Source organism: Bombus pascuorum, chromosome 1, assembly GCF_905332965.1.
Source record: "Bombus pascuorum chromosome 1, iyBomPasc1.1, whole genome shotgun sequence".
NCBI lineage: Eukaryota > Metazoa > Arthropoda > Insecta > Hymenoptera > Apidae > Bombus > Bombus pascuorum.
In genome coordinates, this window is record NC_083488.1 from 28,673,937 (window position 1) to 28,697,124 (window position 23,188).

Sequence of the window (23,188 nt, forward strand, 5' to 3'; positions counted from 1 at the left end):
CGCCACTATCGGTCCAAGATCAACGAAGAGGGAATCCGGTCGCGGTGACGCGTGCCAAGTCCGTCTCGATTATCATTGAACTTGAGTCGCTCTCGATTCGCGCGAGCTCCAGCTGAACCACAGCTTTCTCTCTCTCTCTCTCTCTCTTTCTCTCTCTCACACACACTCTCTCTCTCTTTCTTTCTCACTTTCGCGGTATTCTGGGGGGAACAATCATTCGTCGACGTCTAAATAAAGAGTCCCCGCTTGCGATTTCGACCGAGAAGATTTTAGTGCACCGTAGCGACGATGCCACTCCAATCTAAGCACATACTCACCCCTAAACGCGTGCTTCCTCGATCGAAATCGTAATCGGGGACACGTTTAAACATCGTTCAAACACCTTTCTACGCGAATTACTGGATTTTTCATTAATCCGGGTTACTCTCATGATCACGTGGCACGATGCATTTCACCGAGATAGCTTTAAAATCGTTTCGAATAAAACGAGTTTGTACTCGTTGGATGGCGTTTGAGAGGACTGATAAGAGCGGGTGATGTATCTTCATGGAACGGATTCGTTTATTCGACGCTGGAATTTAATGATCGAAGATGACGCTGTTGTCCTATAAAAATATCGCTTTTGCTAACATTTATGCATGGCATATCGTTGAATGTGAAAGGATTGCGAACAGAGCTTGACGTTATATGTAGAATTTGATTATTCGATTGTCAAATGCACGAACAATCGGGACAGTGATTATGGATGAGATATTTTTCGTAACAAAAGTATTTTTGGGCGAATTATTGGAAAAAGAAGCAATGCGTAGGGTAACAGGGAAAAGAAGAAGAAGAATTCTATGTTACTAGCTTACATTTGTGGAATTTTTCGAAGGTACGAAGGCATTTTTATCCTACTTCGAGCAGATATGAAGTATGCAGAATGAATGGCTCAAGAAAAGTGTCGTGTGAAACGATTACTACATATTTCATTTTTCATATTTCTACGCAGACATGTGGTGCAAAATGTAATGGACAAAGCACGAAGATGTCTTGGGATAGCTTCGAATAAATATTCTGCTTGCGAATAACAAAGGAGAACGTAGAATTCGTTTCTTCTTTTATATCTTTTGGCAATGTAAAGTATGGAATAAGTAAAAAATCTCGTCGGTCTATTTACATCCGATTTGCTTAAGTTTAGGCTTTTCTATATAAAAAGAAAAAAAAAAAAGGAAAATCCTTTTTGTGTGGCGAAATAAGAAATCAGTCAAGAGGATACTCAAATACGCGAGAAAATCAATGATATACCGTATCGACGTGGCAATGAAGGCCGTTTCTAAGATTTTACGTAGACTGGTGCTTCGAGTTAAAAATAACCGTGTTATAAAAATAAATATTTTTAAGACACGTATTTATTGTTCGCTTTGAGATGTAAAATATGTCCTAACTTTCGAAATAGCGCTTCCTATATATACAATTGGCTTTAAAATAAATTTAAATACATTTTCACTTTGTTAACATGATAATCGTTAACTGTCAATCGTTGGATTAATTTATTCAAATTAAAGAAATTTATTCCAGTAACTCAAATCTTGCCTAAAAATCCAATTCTAATTACTTCGTTAATATTCAACTCTACCACATTTCCACTCTAACGAACATTTTCGATAAGTTGTCCGAGAATAAGTCGGTGCAGAATTCAGAACGAGTTTCGCGAGGCATCTCTCATTTCAGACAGGACAACGTCCTCTGGAACGATCGCGAGGCTAAAAACGCTTGGGGAGACAAAAGAGAGAAGGTTCGGTTCTCGAAGGCGAGCGCGTTCCTTGCCGAAATCGAAACAGGCCACGAGGACGATCGCGATTACGACTCTTCGCTTGCTCGTTTTCTATCCCCCTTCTCTAGGGTAGAAATACGGCGGAATTTTTAGAATATGCGCCACTGGACCATCGCCAAAATTCTCTGTGCAACTGACTCACGGATAGCTCCGAGATCCTCCGAGGATCGCGAGAAGTGTGTTTATATGCCTTTAAACTGAAAGATATTGCGCTACTGACCTTAGAACCGTATGTGAAATTTTAAGAATTTACGTGTTGGTCAACAAATCAAGTTCGATCGAAATAAAGAAAAGAAGAACCGACGATTGAACAGATGCAGCAGCAGAAACACGTGGATAATATAACTAAATATCGAAATTAAATTACTTGTTAAATATAGCGAGCTTCAGATATTATCAAAGAAATGAAAGTGTGCGTAGTAAGAAAGAGAGATAGGAAATGCAATAATTGGGTCGAGATTGCTCGATGGCTCTTCGTATATCGAGAAAATCAAATGCTATAAGAGACAAATAGGTAGGATTCAAGAGAAATGGCTGTAACAGATGATCTGAAACAACGCATTGAAGAAGCTATTAGGGTAGCAAGGCCATTGCAATAAAACCACCCCTCGATAGACCTAAAGCTTAATATGGGATAAAGACTGTCGCTGATCAAGGTCTTTAGCTGGTTCGTATATATCGTTATAATCGACAGTCTGACATTTAGACATAACGCGATCTATCATCAATCACAGTATAAGAATAAATTTGATTTGTACTCGTTACCCAGTATCTTTATATTTCTGAAATTTTCTTTTCATTTTCTTATCTAGTAGATATACAGTTGCATTTATATAACAGTTAGAAATAATACTAACATGGCATCACTGCATCATACGATTATTTATTCTCACTCGTCGGAGTAAATTTCAATCGATAGAGCGTCTCTAGTTGCAATCCAATAAACAACCGGTGACCTGATTGAATTAGTCATGAGAACGTAGTTCACACACCACACCCATCTTGCATTCGCGTGTGTGTTTTAAACAGTCCTTCCGCTGTATCGAGTGAAAAATAGTCTAGCGGTTCGTGCCAATAATATCGGTAAACCTCCCATGTTAACCGAACCTTGGTGCACACCGCTTCCGGTAAAAGCTTTGGATTTGCTATATGTCGAAGAAGTTTCCAGAAGAAAATACTCATACGATAACAATATATTATATCAACGTTTTTTTAAATATAATAAATTGTTTCGATATGTATTTTTAAATATCGAATAAAGTGTGTAGTAATATATTACTTTTATATATATATTATAAAATACAATTAAGTATAAAATACAGAAAGCATCTGCTGTATTTTTCGAACTATTTCCATGACTTTACACCTGTCATAAATTTCCCAAAATTTATTTAACAGATTTCACACTGTTAGAATTTCACGGACGGCTTTTGATATTGTACGCTTTGAATATTTGCTATTGCATCGAGTTACCTATGGAAATGGATGAAGTCCCAATATGCGAAGTTAAACTAAATAAAGTTCCGGTTGGTTCGATAGGAAACCGCAATGATGTAACGCGGAAGTATAAATAGAATTACATTCTCGCAGTAAATTAATAACAACGTTTAATTGATGAATTTCATGAAACGTGACGTTTCTTCCGTTATCTATTACTTAAAATCGATAGTATAATTTTATGGAATTTTCGACAATTTGTCTTGAAGAGAAAAATTCTTTTGCGAATAAAAAAAAAAGATTGGTCTCGCACTTTCACGACCTTAAACATTTAAGTACATTACTGTGTGAATTATTCCCACAAATATATTGTTAAAGAAACGTGGAGTATATCATATTGATATCGCAGAACGTCTGGAAAAGTGTATTCTCACTGAAAGGCCGTTCAAAGCATTCAAATAATTCGCTTTCGTGATTCGGAATCGTGGCACGAATACCCAGCCGAACTTCCGGAAATTTATCAACTCCTTACACACTCGCAGGTATATTTCACTGTATAACCAGAGTTCCAAGACCAGATATCATTCTTCGCTGCACCAAATATCAGAAAACTCAACCAATCATTTGAACGTCGCGTGCGTGGGAAGCTTTATATTCCACTCGATATATTTCCATGTTCCTTCGCGTCACTGTTTCAATTCCAACGACTAAAAGATCGTTTTTCGCTACGTGCATAAATAAATATTTCTACGAATCGACCGTGCGTACTGCCATAAGATTATCTTAAAAACGACAAATGTTACTTTTTATGATTTATACTTAATTGTTATTTAAGAGAAATATTATGTTCGACTATTCTTGATGAAGATGTTCTTAATATGTAAGAAAAAGTTCGACGTTGTATTATCAAATTTGATAACAGAAATTATTTATAAAAAAAGGTTGAAATAAGAATGAAAGTGATGGAAAATTAGAGCGTGTCAAAGAAATCTTGTTCTTTGATAAAGTTCTGCTTCTTCTGAAAGTACATTAACCTAATTACAAGAAACTGATATCGCGCGAGCGAAACGCAAAAGTTAACCAAGACAATGTCTCATCGGAAGATTTCTCGACCCAGCTGCGTTTAATATTCACGATCCACGACAAACAATTCTCAAGGCATTGAACTACATTAACATGTTCCCTGCCAAATGTTCTATAGTGTTTTCTCTCGCCTTTTTAATAATATACAATATATTTTATTTGACACGATCACTCCAGATGTTCCCATTGCCTCTAGTAGTACGAAAACATATGAGAAAATGGTTAATGAGAAAGTATAATGTTAAAGTCGATAAATTATTTCTGTCAAGATGGCGTCATTTCAGATCTCAAGGTTACCATCCTTTTTTTAGAACGCAACTATGAATATTCTGCCGTATCACAATATGTATTCATGTAAGTACAAGACACTAAAAGTGTATCAATAATATTCTTAGAGGGAACAAACACCTAAATGTTTGTGGATAATTTTCTCAAAATTAATAATCTTGAAACTTTGTTGCACAGTTGAAATTCCGCCAAAAGAGCGATACCTACTCTATTGATACTGATATTTATATAAACGCAAGTCTGTGGGAGATCCAATTTAAAAAAGAAAAAAAGAAAGAAAAGAAAAGAAATACGCCAGCAAGGGAATCGTTCGATTTAACGCTAATTCTCCGAGAAAAACATAAGACTGTATGTTATGTACATCTATACCCGAACGGTCGTAACAGTCCCGATTATTTCCTCAGACGTTTCGCGCGATAAAACCAACGAGACATTATTTACGAACGAAAATGGAGCTTCATAACCGGCCGCACACTGTACCGTAGTTTTCTTTTTTCAGGGTCGAAATAATACACAATGGCGTTAGGCAGTACTCGTAATCCGTGGCTTCCGACTTATGTGTGCGAGGAAATAACGAGCGTGCATCGAACGTGCGAGTACACTGGGATCGTAAATTTGGCTCGATTTATTGAGCCCTCAAGCGCGATTAAAGAAATGACCGCCGGGTTCCGAGCATCCGCGATATTTATCGCCTGTTTTCTTGCGCAGTGTGATTTCTTGAGGATTCGATCCAGCAGTACATAGAAGTTTGCTTAATTATTTGGAAAATTGTCAGAGGAAGATACGATCTAGAGAAGAGGGAATTTTCGTATGCACGTGACGATGATATGATATTGATATTTCGATTTTTGCTGAGGTAAAATTGCGTTAGTTTGTAGAATAGCAATGATTCTTATACTGTTGGTAAGTTTTTGCTAAATTAAATTTCATTGTCAGACTGATAGGTAAATGCAATAGCAGTAGAATGTTTATTTAACAAAATACTATTCAATGTCGCTGTCAGCGAACTGATAAGATTAAAAACCACTTGAAAGTAGATACAATAATGAATAATAAACGTTTGCATTGAATTATGAAATATGTGTACATCTTGTATATGATAACGAGATACTAAACAAAACGAACTAATATTTCACAATGTATTTTTAGTATTAACTATAGAATAATATTATAGAATTTGTAATCAACACCCTGTGGCAAACATATAGAATATTCGATACATATTAGAATTTTGAACAGTACATTTGAACTATATTTCATACGAAAATGCAAAATAAATATTCAAATATTTAAAATTCATAAAATTTGTTAGCAGGTAACATATTCGTATTGATAACATCAGGACGACAACAAAAGAAATAAATTTTCGTTTGTAGCGCAAATTCTTTTTTTTTTTCATTTTGAAATGATGAAAATTTTACCCCAACTTCGAATATTATTATAAAAAATACAAAATTCATCCGATCGCACCACAGGTACGAAAAATAAATATCAGAAAAAAATTAATCTATAGGATGTAATTGGGAGCTTCGCTTATCAACACGTGAAAATGTTCATAAATGTATCGAACACATGCAGTATTTTGAGCACGAATATGTGCGTCATTATTTCCTAGAAATTTTGTACGCACATACGTAACTGTATTTCTTCTAATACGTGACATTTGATAGAACGTTCCACTGTTCTTCCATTCCCCACAAGCTAAATTAAAGCTAGATTACCCCGTTTCATTTAGCGTTATCAACGAATGAAAATTTCAATTCTTTTGGTGAATAATTCAAACGAAAATTAACTTTCATGTTATTAATCTATTATCGAAGTTAGTCTTGCAAAAGGAAATGCAAAAAATCAGTGAATGAGATCACACGTAGGTGATTGAATAAATGAATAGGAAGACGTACTATGGTTATTCGATGCATGTTGAAGCGTGCTAACGTGTAGGAGTCGATTTATGAGAATAGATTTGCGTAACACAGTTGTTCGCATTGTGAAAAACAAGACTTTGTGTAACGCTCCATATTCGTGTTTATCTTTTCGCTCATTTTATAATGTTCTACTCCGTGAATTGAAATTATCGTATTTGTCAACAACTGTATTATTCTCTCGCGCTTTTATCCACGGTTATGGATAGATAAAATATCGAGGATAAAATATAGATAAAATTATTAAAAGAAAATAAGATTCCAAGGAGTATCAAAGCTGTCATAAGAGCGAACGCAGAACGCTCGAGTCTACCTCGACACGTGTTTTCGCCAGACAACACGTGTAAGACTTTCGAATCTCGGTAAAAAACGTGGATAGAGTATTTACATAACGAAAGGGAAAACGCGATAAGACGTGTTTTAATGTAGTAATCGTAATTGGATGAAGGGTATTAAAGATGTAACGGGCGCGTGGCAAACAAGGTTTTTCATAGGTTGTATAAATTAAATCATCGTAGCTTACGTCAGTGAGCAGGCGCGAGCGCGTTTGTTCCGATGAACCGCGCCTTCGTTGCTCGAAACTTTCATCAACGATATACACACGTAAGTATATACATACGCGGATGAAAGACAAACACGAAGGCAGCATCGCAGGGATCAATCGCACGCCGTCGATCGAAATTTATGCTTAACTGAGCATCTCATTAAAGTGACGTCGTTAAGGCAAGGGAGACGGATAATAAACGTACGTGACTGGCGTCAACAACGTAGCCGACCTCTCCGGTTCTTTCACGGCACTGAAAAACGCTCCAATACCAAGGCGTTCCGTGGCAAATATTGCCTCTTAATTGATTGTAAAATAATGAGTAACTTGTTTGTTGATAGTATGTCCTGTATCGATGATACAGGGTGTTTCGTGTTATTAGGACGCGTATTTTTAAACCTTTGTCATACGAGCTTTTTTAATGGATGCGCGTGTGGAAATATAATAGAATTACTCGATAGTTGTGTATGTACATGTAACTCGCTTTTTAGGTGGAGTTTTTCATTGAGTAAATTAAAATAGATGTACATAGGTTGGAGTAACAAAGTTACTTATCGTTAGTCCGATTGGATCTAAATTTGTTTTTTAATCTCTTCGCGTATAAATTAAAATAAGATATTTGCTCGTCTTAAACTTTTAGAAGCGCCGAGTCAATTCAAATTGCACGAAACACCCTCAAACTAAATGTGAATACTAGACATGTACTATGAGAGGAGAGAAACGTATAACGCGTTAAAAATTCAACGACGAACTGAATGGACGAGAGAGTCGTGTATCTGGAGTAGAACAAGTTACGAGTTTCAGTTGCCCAAGGTCGCTATCCCCACCACAACTTAACCATAAATGGTCCAGAGTTTGTTTGGTCTGGCACGTAACTGGATTTCCTTAAGATTTGCGGTCACAGATGCGAATTTGGAGTATACACGTGAAATGTAAGGAATTGAGGAAGAAAGAGCACGTGGTGCGGATTTATGTAGAAAATCGTAAATGTTGATACGCCATGATTAAAGAGGGAGTTATCCGGTTGTAAAGAGTTAGAGAGTTTCTTGATTGTAGTCAGTTAGTAAACTCTGAAATGGGCACATCGATGAATAATGCTTTGGAAAATAACTGCCGGAGAGAAGTTATCGGTCGAGCACTTTGGTGACTCATGGTTAAATGGCAGAAGCGCGGCTATTCAACGACCAAATTAACATCCGTGGCCTCCATTTTTTTTCCAGTAATGCGTTCCATTATCAAGACCTTCAAGAAATTGTCTCTTTTTTATCTGTATAATGCGCTGTTTAAACGTACAATCCTTAAAACAGTGAATTCACTAAAGGGAAGTAGATACCATGTTTAATTACTGTTAATAATGGCAATAATGTCCTTAGCATTTAAATGTGAAGGTTTCTTGAGTTATTTCTCGTGTTTCTGCATACGTGTATATGTCGTACTACTTTTTGCATTTCTATGTAACACTTATGATTGTGTGGAATATCCTGTACGCGCCTCGAATTTCACGAGAATAGAGCCGCTTAACTAACAGAAGCTTCTAACCGATTTGCAAATGGAAACGCACGTCTCAACATCCGCACGCGTGTCTACGATTGCGACTTCGGGGCATTGATATTCATTTTCTACGCTTAATCAAGGACACGTGACGATTAACTAATGAGCCACCGACGGCGACAGTGATGTAAGTCAGTTTCGGTCAGACTCACGTCGCTCGTACGCGAACCATAAAAACAAACTGAATTAGACTGTCATGTCGAGTGCTATTCTGGTCACACTAAATCACATTATTATGTAGAATGTTAGCGAAAGATTGATACACGAATATTTAATAGTACAGTCATTGGTATTAAAATGACTTAAAAATACAACAAGATGAGATACAAATTTCTTATTCAGATGTGTCGAATTAAAACGTTTAAATCACAGAACTGATTACCTATACAAATTTCTCTCTCAGGGTAAGCATGTCCCTATTTCGATCAATCTTCTTCAATGGGTTTTGGATATACAGTTTCGATGACATTTCGATGAATTATCGTTCTCCCCTCGAACGTTTCATTTTTCATTGGTCATGGCCTCGAGAATCGTCCCGATCGGTCGAGCAGAAAGAAATTTCTACTTATTCGCGTGACAATGCCGCTTGACTGTGATCTTTCGATGAAGAAATATTTAAAAAGAGAAAGAAAACAGGAAGTAAATATGAGGAAAAATTGAACATTTTTTAAATATTGTACCAAAATATTTAATCCTCGGCAGAATTAAAATGCAAATGTCAAAGAAAATTATTAGGAAACCCATAGCGGATATCTCAATCTATCCTTCTCGTAATCTAGGATAAGTTACACATATATATACAGCAAAATTTCAATTTCACAGAGATCTAATTAAAATTTGAATCCCCTCTATTCATAAATAACTATGCTACGGCGGAGGATCCGAGAGAACGTAAAAATCCTAAATTTAAAATATAACGAAGTCACGTTCTTATTACGAAACCAATCCACGTTACGAGCCATAGTAGAATTCATTCGAATTATTGTTGTACTATCCATTTGAAACAGCCTGCATATTTACTTTAATTTCTATCTGTTCATTGGTTTTCTAGTGAAATTATATTTGAACTTTCTGTTCAGAATTTTTCTAGTCAAATTTCAATCAATTTACCAATCATCGTTCGATTGGTAGGAAACAAAGGATTCGCATAAACCATATACTTTGACCATTCCTCTATCAGAGTCAGGTTGGCGTTTCCTGCGCTCTAAACCTTAGTTACGTAACATCCCCGAGATTTTCGTTCTAGCGACATCGAAAGAACCGCAATAATACACACTTTCAAATGTGCAAACATTAAAAGCGTTATCAGCAACCGCACACATCACACGTCACAATCCAATAAGCTTCGATAAATCACCACCGTCATCACGTACTGCACCCTTAACGATCTCTCGCACTGGTCACAGAGAGGAAAAAGAAATCGATATTTATACAGGATTATTTATAACAGTGCTAACTTTAAAAGTGTGATTCGAGTTTCGAGTAAAAACGACAACTATCTCAGCAACGTTCGACGTTTCGCTAGGCGTGGAAGGACAATGGAAACTTTCTCCGGATTATATGCGACCGGTGTCAGCCACGAGTCTAAGTAGAGAAATTGAAGAAGAGCACGGCTCGAGAACTCTGCGTCTTCTAGGGGTTTTTTCACGGCTCCAGATTTGCCCTGATTTAGATTATGAAACCAACAGAAGGTGTTGAAGCGTTTCGCGTTAAGCTCGTTGCTGTGATGTTAGCATTTTATTCTGTTAGTTATATATCTGGAAATATTTAATCATCACCTCGTTTCCCCTCTATATTACATCGTATAAGTATACAATTTTGAATTAAACATCTGACATTTCGAATTTCGCATTTAAACTAGCTTTCGAACGTCAATCTCAAACTTTTAATTGCAGGTATCGAATACGAGGAGCTCGCTTTCGACTTTCATTCCATTTACGTCAATAAATCTCCAAGTATCCTTTTTGGTTTTGCAATCAGCAAGCGTTTCCCATTTACTTCCATAGTATTTCAAAGTAAATTCAAAAATATTTTACAGACACAATTTCTTCCTGCTACAATTTCGTTTTATATCCTTTGTAAATAGTTTCGCATAATCCATGCATAACCCACGGGGATCGTACAACGTAGATTCACATAACGTTGCAACGTAACGCGTGCGTGCTACAGGATATTACAATCGAAGAAACAAAGATTTCAACGTGGAATTTTACTTTTTACGAAGATCAACTAAAAATCCGTATTATCTTGGATCTTGTTTATACTTTTGTGGGTCACTCCAATTTCAGTGTAAAAGAACCATTTCCTCCGAACATGTTTCATTCTTCGAACAGAAGATCGAGACGATAGTTTGTCTTAAACCGTTAGACTATCTTCAACTTTGGTCTGTCGTAAACGTTCTTTGTCTAAAATAAATCGTCCAGTCTTCTTTGTTTGAAATAAGTCCGCAGTCTTTAACGACATTGGTGCCACTTAGAACATTTCTTGCGATGGAGAAGCTTCGAGGAATGCGAACAATCCTAAAACTTTCCAAACAAACGCATAGATGATGTCTATTGCACAAGCAGATCGATAATTCCAAAAATAAAAAGGCAGTTTCCGTTTTGTTTCGAATCCTTTATATCCTTGTAAAAAAAAAAGAACACAGAAAATGTAAATTTCATTCTGATTAGATTTTAATTATCTTCGACTTTGATTATATTTTTCTCTTGTGATCTTCAGTTGTATTTAATGGGGAAAGAAAAATTGAAGATAGTCGGCGGCATTTTCAATTGAAATGGGATGAAGCGGAATAAGTTTGAAGCAACGTAAACGAGAAAGTAACTCGTAGCCTTCAAAAATGATTTAATTCTGGGCGATATTCTCGTCTGCTGAAACGGCGGCGAAAGAGAAATCGAGTCCCGTAGAAATTCGATTCTAAGTTAAGAATACGGTGGCATAGAAGTTCGCTTGCATCCCTTTACCATGAAATTACCGGGAAATTGCTTCGGCGCGCTCGACTCGATGACTGCTCAAACAACGTTTCGTGTCCCGTCTTTTTCTCCTAGTTTTGCACTTTAACCGACGCGCCATTATGAGAATTAAAGAGAATGAAATCTTCATTACAGAGGATTTTTTCGCAAAGAATAAAAGATATATCCCAAGTAACGAAATCGAGTGTACCGGTAAATAAATAGAACGTGCGAAGAGAAAGAAAAATATTATCAGCGTAACTTGGACCACAAGCGATATATTTTCGGCAGAGGCGGCCATAGCGAAAAGGTTAATTATGTTACTCGGTAAAATGACGTTAGGAAGGTAAAGTAAACCTTTTAGTTAACAGGAAATATTAAAATTGGATTTGACTAACAAGCTTTAGACTCACTGAATGCACTTTGCTCGGCACCCTGTTTGGAAATTACGCGTTACGCCAACTTGTATATTCGATTCTACATACTCGATTCTGTATGAACGTAATATGAACAAAAAACATATAGAAACACGTAGAAAGCCACGATGATACGCGATATTTTAAACGTAGAATGGAATTGTTCCATCTGGGATTTGGAGAAAATTGATTTTGAAAATTCGAATTTCGTTCAAAAGAGAAGAGCGTTGTCCTTCGTCTTTCGCTATGGAAAGTATCGCCAGGAATACGCTCATTACACGAGAAGGTAAATCTGCCTTAACCACTACGGCTACGTCAACGCGAAACAATGCAACGTCTTTACCGAGGACGATGACAAACTGAAACGCTCATCGTTGCGTTTCTTAAGAAGTTCTGAAAGACAAACGCGCGATCTAGTTTGCGAAACGGGTTATAGCGCGACAAACAACGGAAGGTATACCTACTACTTCACGTCAACGCTGAAGAGCACGTCAGACCTCTGATAAAAACTTGAATTCCCTTTTACAAATATTTGCCTTCTCGCGAAACGCGGATCTCTCGCGAGAAGTTTCAACTTTGCTTTAACACGTTCTCTGTTGCGTGGGTTGTCTACGCCCCATATCGAACTTTTCATTCAGGACGATATTTCCAACTTCCTTGCTAAATCTAACCAAGAATATTTCTTTCAATCGTGCGCTGATTGCTTAAATATTACTAATTATTCGTTCTCTGCAAAGTTACGATTTTTTTTTTTTTTTTTTTTTTTTGGCGTATGAATTTTATAATTTTGCAAATACAATGTTATTGGAAAAATTAGTAGTTTAAAGAACGTGATAACAATTGCCGTGATCTATGTGACGGGAACGAAAAATGATAAAAAATCAGCACAGCGGACGATGTATTAGCTTCGCTGTCACGCTCAATGGTGTCAGTAGACTTGTCACATTTCCCGAATCTTCGGATGGACCGAGACTGGAACGTGTTTATTGGATGGTCGCATTTCGATATGAGAAAGAAGAAATCCTGATATTTACGACATCGATATTGTCGATATCGAGGCATACCAATCAGAAAGATATACGTATTCGATTTCGGAAAGAAAATTGCATGGGAGATAATGAAACTGTGAAATATTCTAAAGAAATCGCGTTTTTCCAACTAATTTAACGATTAAGAATGAATAATTCTTGACATGGAGTAAAACAGTAGCGGTTTAAAGAATTTTGCTTAACTATAACAAGATTCACCACTTTAAGTAAATATGATAAAGCTTGAAAGAAATTTCATTATATTCTTCGTGAATATTTACTGGCTTCAATTTTAAAGTCAAACTTCCGTAAAAAATTCCTATCCTTCTCAATGAGTTACCGGACAAGATGCTCTTGAAAAAGGCTACCTAATCTTCCAGCGTCACCATTCTCTAAACTTTTCCATTCTTGGCATCGCGTCGCTTCAACTTCAACTCCGAAACTAAATTCGCAATTATTATCAGGTATATTAATCATGAACTTGACCAACAGTTGCCTGCAAGAACCATTTAAAACGGTCAAATTAGGTGATTCTTAATCTTTCGGATAACCATTGCCATTTTCGAACCTATTCTATTCCCGAAATCGATCTCAATCAGAGACTGAATCGTCGATTAACCGTAAACAATATGCAGCTCGTTAATCTCGTTGAGCCTTAAGCTTCTGAATAGATACCATCGAAATTATCGATATTAGATACAAAGTAATTGCCATCTTTTTCAGTATATAAGTGTCTCGCGCAACTGGGACAATGACTGGGACATTTTCGAGCGGCTTAAATATGGAAAAACATTCTGTGAGATAGAGTTAAGTGCTTTACGATTCTACATATGTTAACACGATCCTTATTAGGTCCGGCCAAATGACCGGTTTCAAAATTTAATAACTTAAAAACTGTACACTTTCTGTTATTTTCCTTTTGTTCATCTAACTTTATGTAAATTCTTATATTATCTGATCAATAAATTTCCCAATTATTTTTAATATAAGAATTGTACATTTATTGTTACTTCTTTTGTTCGTCTAACTTTATGTAAATTCTTATATTATCTGATTAATAAATTTCCCAATTATTTTTAATATAAGAATTGTACATTCATTGTTACTTCTTTTGTTCGTCTAACTTTATGTAAATTCTTATATTATCTGATTAATAAATTTCCCAATTATTTTTGATATAAGAATTTACATAAAGTTAGACGAACAAAAGAAGTAACAACGAACGTACAATTTTAAATTAAATTTTGAAACTGGCCATTTGACCGGCCGTGATAAGTTTAGTGATAATTCCGTATACTTGTATGCATCGGTGCATATGAAAAGTATATTCGGAATTTTATTCTTTTATTCAAAAGACGAGATCTATGTTGATTAGATACGCGAAGAATAGTTAATCAGCACAAATTAAAGGACACCGAAGTCGTAGAATTTTTTGTTATTACACTGCATAGGCATATAACGTCAATCGTTTCTAAATGAAATGCATTTTCCATTCATTCTATCGCTTGGAGCATTCGTGACAACGAGGAACGTCTCCCAAGTAGCCGAATGGATCCAGTCCATTTGGACTGGGTTCAAGGGAAAAACGCGGCGAACCGATTGAATGAACATCCAGTGATTGACCGAACGAGTAGAGAGGGTTGGAAAGTGGGAGACTGGGCTCATGTTTGAAAAACAAGTCGACGATAAGTTCGTGTAATTGAATTTTCACAACTGACCTTTCGAATTTTTCCAAAGTAAAACCGCGATATACGTATTTGTACCTTCTGTTATCTTAATGGTTGGGCAAACGTAAATATATGTTTCTTTCAACATGGAACGACATTTTTTCTACTGCTATGCGCTTGCTTCGACTTAAAATAAAATAAATACAAAATTTGAAATGAAGTTTGAAATAAAAAGAAAATTTGAAATAAGAGTGAAATATAAAAAATCTATCGAACAATCGTATTTGTTTTTTCGAATTACAAGTCTAACCAAATACAATAAAAAAAAAAGGACGTTAAATCATTTCATTTTTTAGAAATTCATCGCAAAGAGGTTCGACAAAACTATCTTAGGACATTCTGGCAGAAAAAACTTTACAAGAAAATATTGTCGTTCCAAAGACGACTTTTCTTTACAGAAATCGATCACCATATATATATTTAACCCAATTCCATTCGCAAGATGTTCCCTACCGTAATCATACTTCTTTAACTAGGTACATGCTACGTATCTAGTTGAAATCTAGTACATATACTCTTCACCGAACACAGAAAAATTTCTATCACTCGATTATTAAACTTACATAAACAGTCCTAACTACTAGGAATACGAAAAATTAATTAATTACGAATTGAGACACAAAAAAGAAATATCTCGTACCGTGTTCACTGAGATTTCATTTGAGAACCGAATAGAATTCAACTCGAACTCGACCCAACACAGCCGAGAGCTCGAACGCAACTGAAACGCTCGAAGTTCCAAGTCCTTGCATTTCCCGATCCCTTCCACTGCCTGATGCGACGCTAGGCGCCGGGATGAGAGGTGGGGGCAGCCGGAGAAGCGAGGAGCGTCCAGCCATGCAAGCCCCGTCGCGTCCCCCGGAAATCGCGGACAAAGAAGAAGCGAGGAAAAAGCCAAGGAAATAATACTGTCCCTTCTGTGTCGTTATTTAAACAATCGTCAATGGCGTTCGATTACGGATAATGCGATTAAATTTCCTATAGGAACCTTCCATTTCTTTCACATTTCAGACGACTTTTCTCGTATACTTATTTGGCGCGAAATCGGATCACCTTTGAAACGATCGTTCGGTTCACCTTCGAATCAAAAGAAGCTTATGAACGACGCGTCATATTTTTCATCTTTTCTTACTATTATCTTTAGCAGTTATAATTAGAATTATGTTGAAAATTTAAAAGAAGAGAAGGAAAATTTTTCGATTTGAAGGAAGAACGTGAACTTGGGCTGTGATTAACGGAATATTTGTCCCAAGGTTACATTCCTCAGGTTTCAAAGTTGGTTTTTAAACAGAAGCTGTTTATTTTTAGAAATGTGACGGTAAAACATCAATCGTTTACAACGACCAGACTTTCCTACGGCCGCTGTTATAAATATTTATTTTAAATCAACTTTAACATCCTTCATAAGCGATTAATCTATTTTCAACGTCTATAAACCTGTCAATATTTCTCTTTTATGGATTTTTGAAGCTAGATAGTCTGGTTTATAAACATCGATCAACAAATAAAAATTACCACGATGATGATCGTAAGTGATGTAGACAAATTCGATGTAGAATTTTCACGCATTCGTTACATACGAGCAATGCGTTTGGAGTTACTAAGTATTTGGGTTAAATCAAAGTTGACTTTGAACTACTCTGAGAGATCGGATTTTGTGCTGACTCTGAAACACGAAATAGGTCACGGTCCGGTTCGGAAAATACTTAGACAGGATTAAATGTGATTCGCGTTAAGTTTCGTTCATTCAACGAGGCAGGAGAATGAAATTGCGTAAGCATGATAATTACCTACTTCGGAAAACTGGTTTCTCGTTGTTCATTCTTGCTGGATGAACGTTAACATATATTTTATTTAATATTATATAATAGTATTTATTTAATACTATATGTAATATTAAAAATAAAATTCATATAGTATTAAATAAATACTATTATATAATATTAAAAATAAAATTCAATTTCTATGGAAATTTTCTCCTTTCGCAAAAATCTAACTTGAGCCCTAAAAATGAAACTTTGTCCACAGCCCAAGAGGAATCCAGTCTCAAAATAATTAACGTGCTAATTATTCTTCTTCGTCTCTCTTTCTCCTCCAATCAAAATCCGTCCACATTCGTCCCATTGATCCAACACCTGATTCACCATCCAGCACCTATATACTATCGTTTCGTATGCTCCGCGTTACAGAAAATATTCACGAAAGGCAACTGATCGAGAAGCTCCGTAAGCAAGAAAAACGACTGTCGAGGTTGGGCGTGGTGCTTAGCTTGTTGGCTTTCGTATAGAGCCAACAAGCTCTATGTTCTGTATGTAGACACATCGCACCGGTGGGCGTGAACTTGACAATAAGATAAAACTGATGGATTAGGTCAGGATTGAATCTAAACAAAATCTGGGTCACGTTTAGATCAAGTTATAAAACGGGGTCTGGGTTAGATCTAGGTTAACATGGACGGGACTACTTACTAGCTGTCGTGGTGAATAGATAAGGGTGCAATGACGGTGTTGCTTATATAAGTATTAGTTTCGATTAGGCGGAAGTAAAGGGCGCGAAAACGGGCAGAGGATATTGCTATTTGAGATGAAAGAAACCAGGCAATGGTGATGAGAAACTCGCCGATACGATGACGATGCAACGACGATGCAACAACGATGCACGCCCCTTTCATTCGACGTCTTTTCGAATCGCTTCCGAGGATTTCTTTGGGGAGGAAATTTTCCTTGAGCGATGCAATCGGGATTGTGATAGCTACGACAAATTTATGGAAGGTGGTATTGAATTTGTAACCTTTTATAATACAATCGATATCGATTGTGTTGGTACTCTCGTCTGGAAGGTACACAGTAAAATGGACTGGTTTTCTAACTTCGTATGATTCTGGTCAGTTAACATTTCGAACGTTTACACTGAATATTATCCGGAGAATATTATCCGCGCTGTTTAAGGCGAACAGTTTAGTTTAGAAAAGTTGAAATAAAATTGTGCTACTGATTAGTCAAGAGAGAAATATAGAAACGTAGTGGATCTGTTATACGCCATCGATTTTATGAATATTTTTAAGCACTGAAATTACGAGAAGTTTACGGACCTCTTATAATAAATATTCTAGAAAATATATAATAAATATTCTAGAAAATATTTATTATAAGAGGTCCGTAAACTTCTCGTAATTTCAGTGCTTAAAAATATTCATAAAATCGAAAATATATAATAAATATTCTAGAAAATATTTATTATAAGATGTCCGTAAACTTCTCGTAATTTCAGTGCTTAAAAATATTCATAAAACATCGATGGCGTATAACAGATCCACTACGTTTTTATATTTCTCTCTTGACTAATCAGTAGCACAATTTTATTTCAACTTTTCTAAACTAAACTGTTCGCCTTAAACAGTGCTTAATAATATAAATACTCTAAATATTCTAGAAAAATGTCCAATAATATTAGAAGAAAAAGGAACGAGTTAGCAAGAGAAAGAAGGAGGAGGACAGCAAGGAAGGAAAGAAGAAAAGAAGGAATAAAAGAAAATGATAATCTTGTAGAACCGCTTTTATTAAACACTTCCGTGAGCAACTAACAAAATTCCTGCCAAATAACAGACATCCGCAACACGAGCTTAACTTCGAGACAGCTTCAGAGGCGCTTCGATCCGCTTCAATCCAGCGCGATTATATCGAAGGAACGATCACGTTCGAGTGGAATTACGACACGGACTATTATCGCTGCTCTGGTCTACGGAATTACTGCTCACCCTGTATGCTATGCATACATACATATATCGTTACCCTTTGCAGGATAGCAACGGTAGCAGACGAGACCCGAATTGAGGAAGGAAGACGAACGCCAAAGTGTTCAGGCGTACTAGGAATGGTGAACAAATATCTACGACACACGACAAAGCTACGTAGAATGCGTTATAGCAGTAACGAACGGGACGACAAGTGACAACGAGAGGCAGCCGAAACAACGAAGCACGATGGGTAAATATGAAGATAGGGAAGATGCTGGGAGAACGCGAGTACAAAAGATCTCTAAAGCATCGACGCGGCAACTGAAACAGATTGAGACTTCTATGACGATGTGTTGTCTTGTGATTCTAGTCTGCTTTAATTATTTCTTTTTTCCGTGACTTTTAGCATTTGACTGGTTTCTGGTATCTACTTGGTGGATTCGTTAGTCCAGGCTCAATTTTTAAAGGATGTTGATAATTTCCAACTGATTGAAATTCTTTTCACTACGCATCACTTCGTGACTATCGTCTCTTTCGATCATTCCTCTTTTTCTGTTAACATTTAACTGGTTTTTGGTATCTAATTGGTGACTTTATCGAACCAGGACGAATTTTCGATAATCTGATTGAAACTCGATGTGTCGTCTCGTGGTCCAATTTTCACACACTGATTTAAGACACAAGGCACATCGGATGTAATATTAAATTCGAAGTACTTGGATACCACTTGTACAATTTTCTACAGATCTCTAGGGAAATCGTAAATTCCCTCTTGGACTACTTTCACTCGAGAAGGAAAATAATTCCACGAGTCAGATCAGCCACCAGGAACAACATTTAGATCTATTTGCATTTGTCGCGGCGAAACTGGTAGGAATAAATGTCGTTGCGACGACGAACGACACAGAAAAGGCAAAATAATGGCGGCCCTTCGATGTCGGGCATAATAATCAGTACGGTCGAGCGAATCCTCCGCCAACAATTTGCATGTATTCTCCGGTCTGTCATCCTTGCTATTCTATGCAATTTGCACGAAGAAAGCAAAGCATTTTATCGACAATTACACCCAAGTGAACTTACGAATAATTCTTTTCTTCTAACAATGGAGTGATGTAATGTACGTAGAGACAACTTCCCGACGTAAGATAAAGAACTTGTCGAATTTGATGAACGAGATCCTGCAAGGAGGAAACCGAGAAAGGAAAGGGCAACGTACGCGGTAGTCGGCTAACGGATTAAATCACGTCACCTCTCTAAGTACCTCTTCATAATTAGTTTCATAGAGATCTGTAGAGTAACTTTAAACTCGACCGGCTCGTAAGCTGTAGATTTCGAATTATGGCTTTCAATTAATCACGTAATAGATACCAAGAGTCTTGCGTTGCGAATCAGTTATCAAACTTATTGAAAACTTTATATCGATGTTTTTATACGTCCGATCAAGATTATGTCACTGCATGGAATTTATTACTTGCAAGTATATTTTTCAGTGATATAATAAGATCCTTTATAGCTATACATTACGACTCTAGAAAAATTATAATGATATAGGATTTCTTATGAACGACAGATGTTATATCTACTGACGTGTCCATGTTGAGTACTATCGTTCGCGAATTATGATTAATATTGTTAATGATACACATTATGATATACACATATGCGTTTGACGATTGACTAGTGGATCAGCAATTCACTCGCGAGCGCACTGCGATCGATTTTCAAATGTATAGATAAACGCATGCTGAATGCCTAGACATACTCGTTTGACGCTTGTAAGAAATTTTAACGGTACTTCGATCATCGATGATCACCTGTCGTATCTCAGGTGTTCATGTCTTCGACAACTGCTCCCTTCTACGAAGAAATTAAAAATAAAACAATTCTTAAATTCTTTAACCCTACCAATAAGTCGAAGACGTGACACGAGTATAAAACTTGACAATTAATAGAGAAAAACAAGTGGGTCCGCATAATTCGTGCGGTTGCAGCGCTTAGTGGGATCCGCAGAGTGCGAAGAAAATTGAGAAACGCGGGTATATAGGTACGTATAGGGAATTGCGGGTGGTTGAGACGATTGCGGGATGGGTGGAAGGGCGCGGTGTGGAGTTGTGGAGCAGCGTAGTGGGAGCGGCGCGAAGTGGGGAGGGCGGCAATGCGGCGGTAGTTGCGCCGCGGACCATCGCGTGTCGGATCAGCTGTGAACTGGCAACCCGAGTCAGCTGACTGGCCGCGGCCCCTCCGCTGCGACAATCGATATCCCGCTCTGCCCTCGTGCTCAGTCCTACCCGTGGCTGCGTTTTCCCCTTTCGAGATACACATCGTCCACCCCCTCGGTGCTAGTGAATCTTCCTTTTGCGAATCGACTTATCACCACCCACTCGTTCGAAGGTAACAAGAAGCATCACGCGTGTGAATTCCTTAACCTTTTCAAGGAAAGTGTGCCAAGGAATTCCGATCATGGGTGAGTGAATGCTTTATGAGGATATTCGTTGTTGTTTGGGGGTGATGTTTATCTATTATGGCTGGTATGTAGTTTATACAATCTTCGAAAGATTGTAAGCGAAATTACGTTATGGAGCGATGGTATGGAAAGTTTGAAGAGTGAACGATGCAACGATGGGAGGACGAAAAAGGGTGTGATGAAAATTTGATATTATAGAAATAATCGAATCATTTCCATTGTTACACGTCTACCTCGTGGTAACGAAAACCCGGGAAAGCAGCCTGTCCTAATAACATCTCGTCTGCGCTTTGATATGCCAAACCATCACAGAAGTCTCGTTTAAAGCATAGCAGACGCGAAAACCTCGTTTTTGCCCGACCCTTGCCTTTCTGAAATTGCGAGCAAGGGCGGAAAGTAGATCGTGACCTTGACTTGCCCCATCCTTCCGGCTTATCCACTTCGGGCTACGCGGGCTTATCTCGAAGACGCGGTAACGATGTATTTTGCGGAACACGGAGCAAACTGGCGAACACGCGCCGGGAACCAACCGTCAGATAAATTTTTCCACTATAGCTCCATCGTGAGCAGAACGGACCCGTTAGCAATCGACTGACGCGGAAAAATACGAGAACCTTCGATTCCCTTCTTGTTTCGAGTGATCGGAAATGGTCGACCGAGATTTCCACGCAAGGATAACCGGTTCTGAGAAACGCGGGTGAATGTATAATTTCGGTTGTTAGAAAGGAGAACTTGGGAAAAATGGCACAAGAATTTTCCCTTTTTTTTTTAATGAGATAAAGTAAAAGCACAGCACACGAGATCTGTTCTTATTTAATGAACTTTGTTATGAATTTATATACCTTTATAAGCATGTATGATAACGTAGATATTTTTTATATATCCTGTAATTCGATAATTTGGATCTTGTCTTTTTTCGAAAAGAATTATGATCGATTCCTATTTGTTATTTTGACCCGTAAGCTAGAAAGCAAGGAACATTTGTTAAATTTAGCTATATGGAAGTTTTCGATCATAGGAGAAAGTAGATTGGACTTTATGGTAAAACTAAGAACTAAGAAGGTGTTTTTCTGTGCAAAACCTAATTGTTAGTATGGAAAACAAATTTTTATACGAGAGGGTGAACTTCTTTGAAGTAATTTGTATTTACTAAGCATTGGATAAAATAAATTATATATATAACGTTTCTTTAGAAGAAGTTGTTTACATAGGAAATTGGTTTTAGTATGGAACGTTAAAACTTCTCACTCTACCGGTTTTATTTCGCTTTGTAAAAGTAATTACTTAGTTAAAATATTCCATGCTTTTTCTACTTGGTGCTTTGACGTAGAAAAATGGAGTTTCTTCGAGCGAAAATATACAAAACGTACGAAAGAAAATGCTTTCAATCTTGCCTATTGTTCGGTTAATTAAAAAATGGGATCTCGTAGAAAATTGCGTATTTCGTATTTTCTGTATCTTCCAAAGATATTTACAAAATATATTTACAAAAATACCGTTTAAGCGAGCATTTCTTTCTTAAATAAATCAACATGCTTCTACATAAATCTATTTTCCGTGTACTTTAATTACTAACTTTATGGAAACAACGTATACTCACCAGAAAGTCAAAGAACGAAATGAAACGCGATGTCACGACAGTACTAGTAAAGTTAAATTAAGCATCCTGGTAATCGGGACAAACTCAAACTTTGACCTTTTCAACTTTTCGTAGTTTCTCCGTAATTGTACTTTTAATTCTCTATTCTATTTCAAATAAAAAAACATATTAGATTGGCATAGTGTTTTTAAGCATTTTTAATTATATGCTATTATACATTTTTCTGCAGTTGTGTAAAATATCATAGTTTTATAACGCTAGTACCAATTATAGCTTGTGATAACGATAACACGTAATTCTAAAAGTTGCGAATGCGCTAACCTAACGCAAATCTAATTCAAACTGTTGTAGTCACCTAAACAGAGATACCAATCGAGGATTAATAAAACACCATATTTCTGGGTGACATTTCATTATACCTAACTCAGGTTACAGAGTGCAGAATGTTTCTTATCGGTTAACACTTTTCAGAAAGATCAATATCGCTATCTTCCGTTTATCGTTAAATAAACGACCACCCGGGCACGAGGGACACCATATGGCTAAGCATCGTTTTCCAATTTTCAAAACTTTGCGACCTACTTCAATTACCAGAGCTAGCTGCTTCGTTTACATGTAATCGCTT

General features: G+C 36.9%; 1 protein-coding gene and 1 long non-coding RNA gene across 3 annotated transcripts in view; both read right to left on the reverse strand.

Annotated features, from left to right (window-relative positions):
* The window catches only part of LOC132909755 (MOB kinase activator-like 2), a 66,174-nt gene that overhangs the window by 15,052 nt on the left and 27,934 nt on the right, over nt 1–23,188 (reverse strand). The gene's annotated exons all lie outside the window — the stretch shown is intronic.
* On the reverse strand, nt 137–16,669 carry LOC132909771 (uncharacterized). Its single transcript, XR_009658606.1, has 2 exons — nt 15,404–16,669; nt 137–227 (listed from the first exon to the last, which is right to left on the reverse strand). It is a non-coding gene; the product is annotated as an uncharacterized LOC132909771 (long non-coding RNA).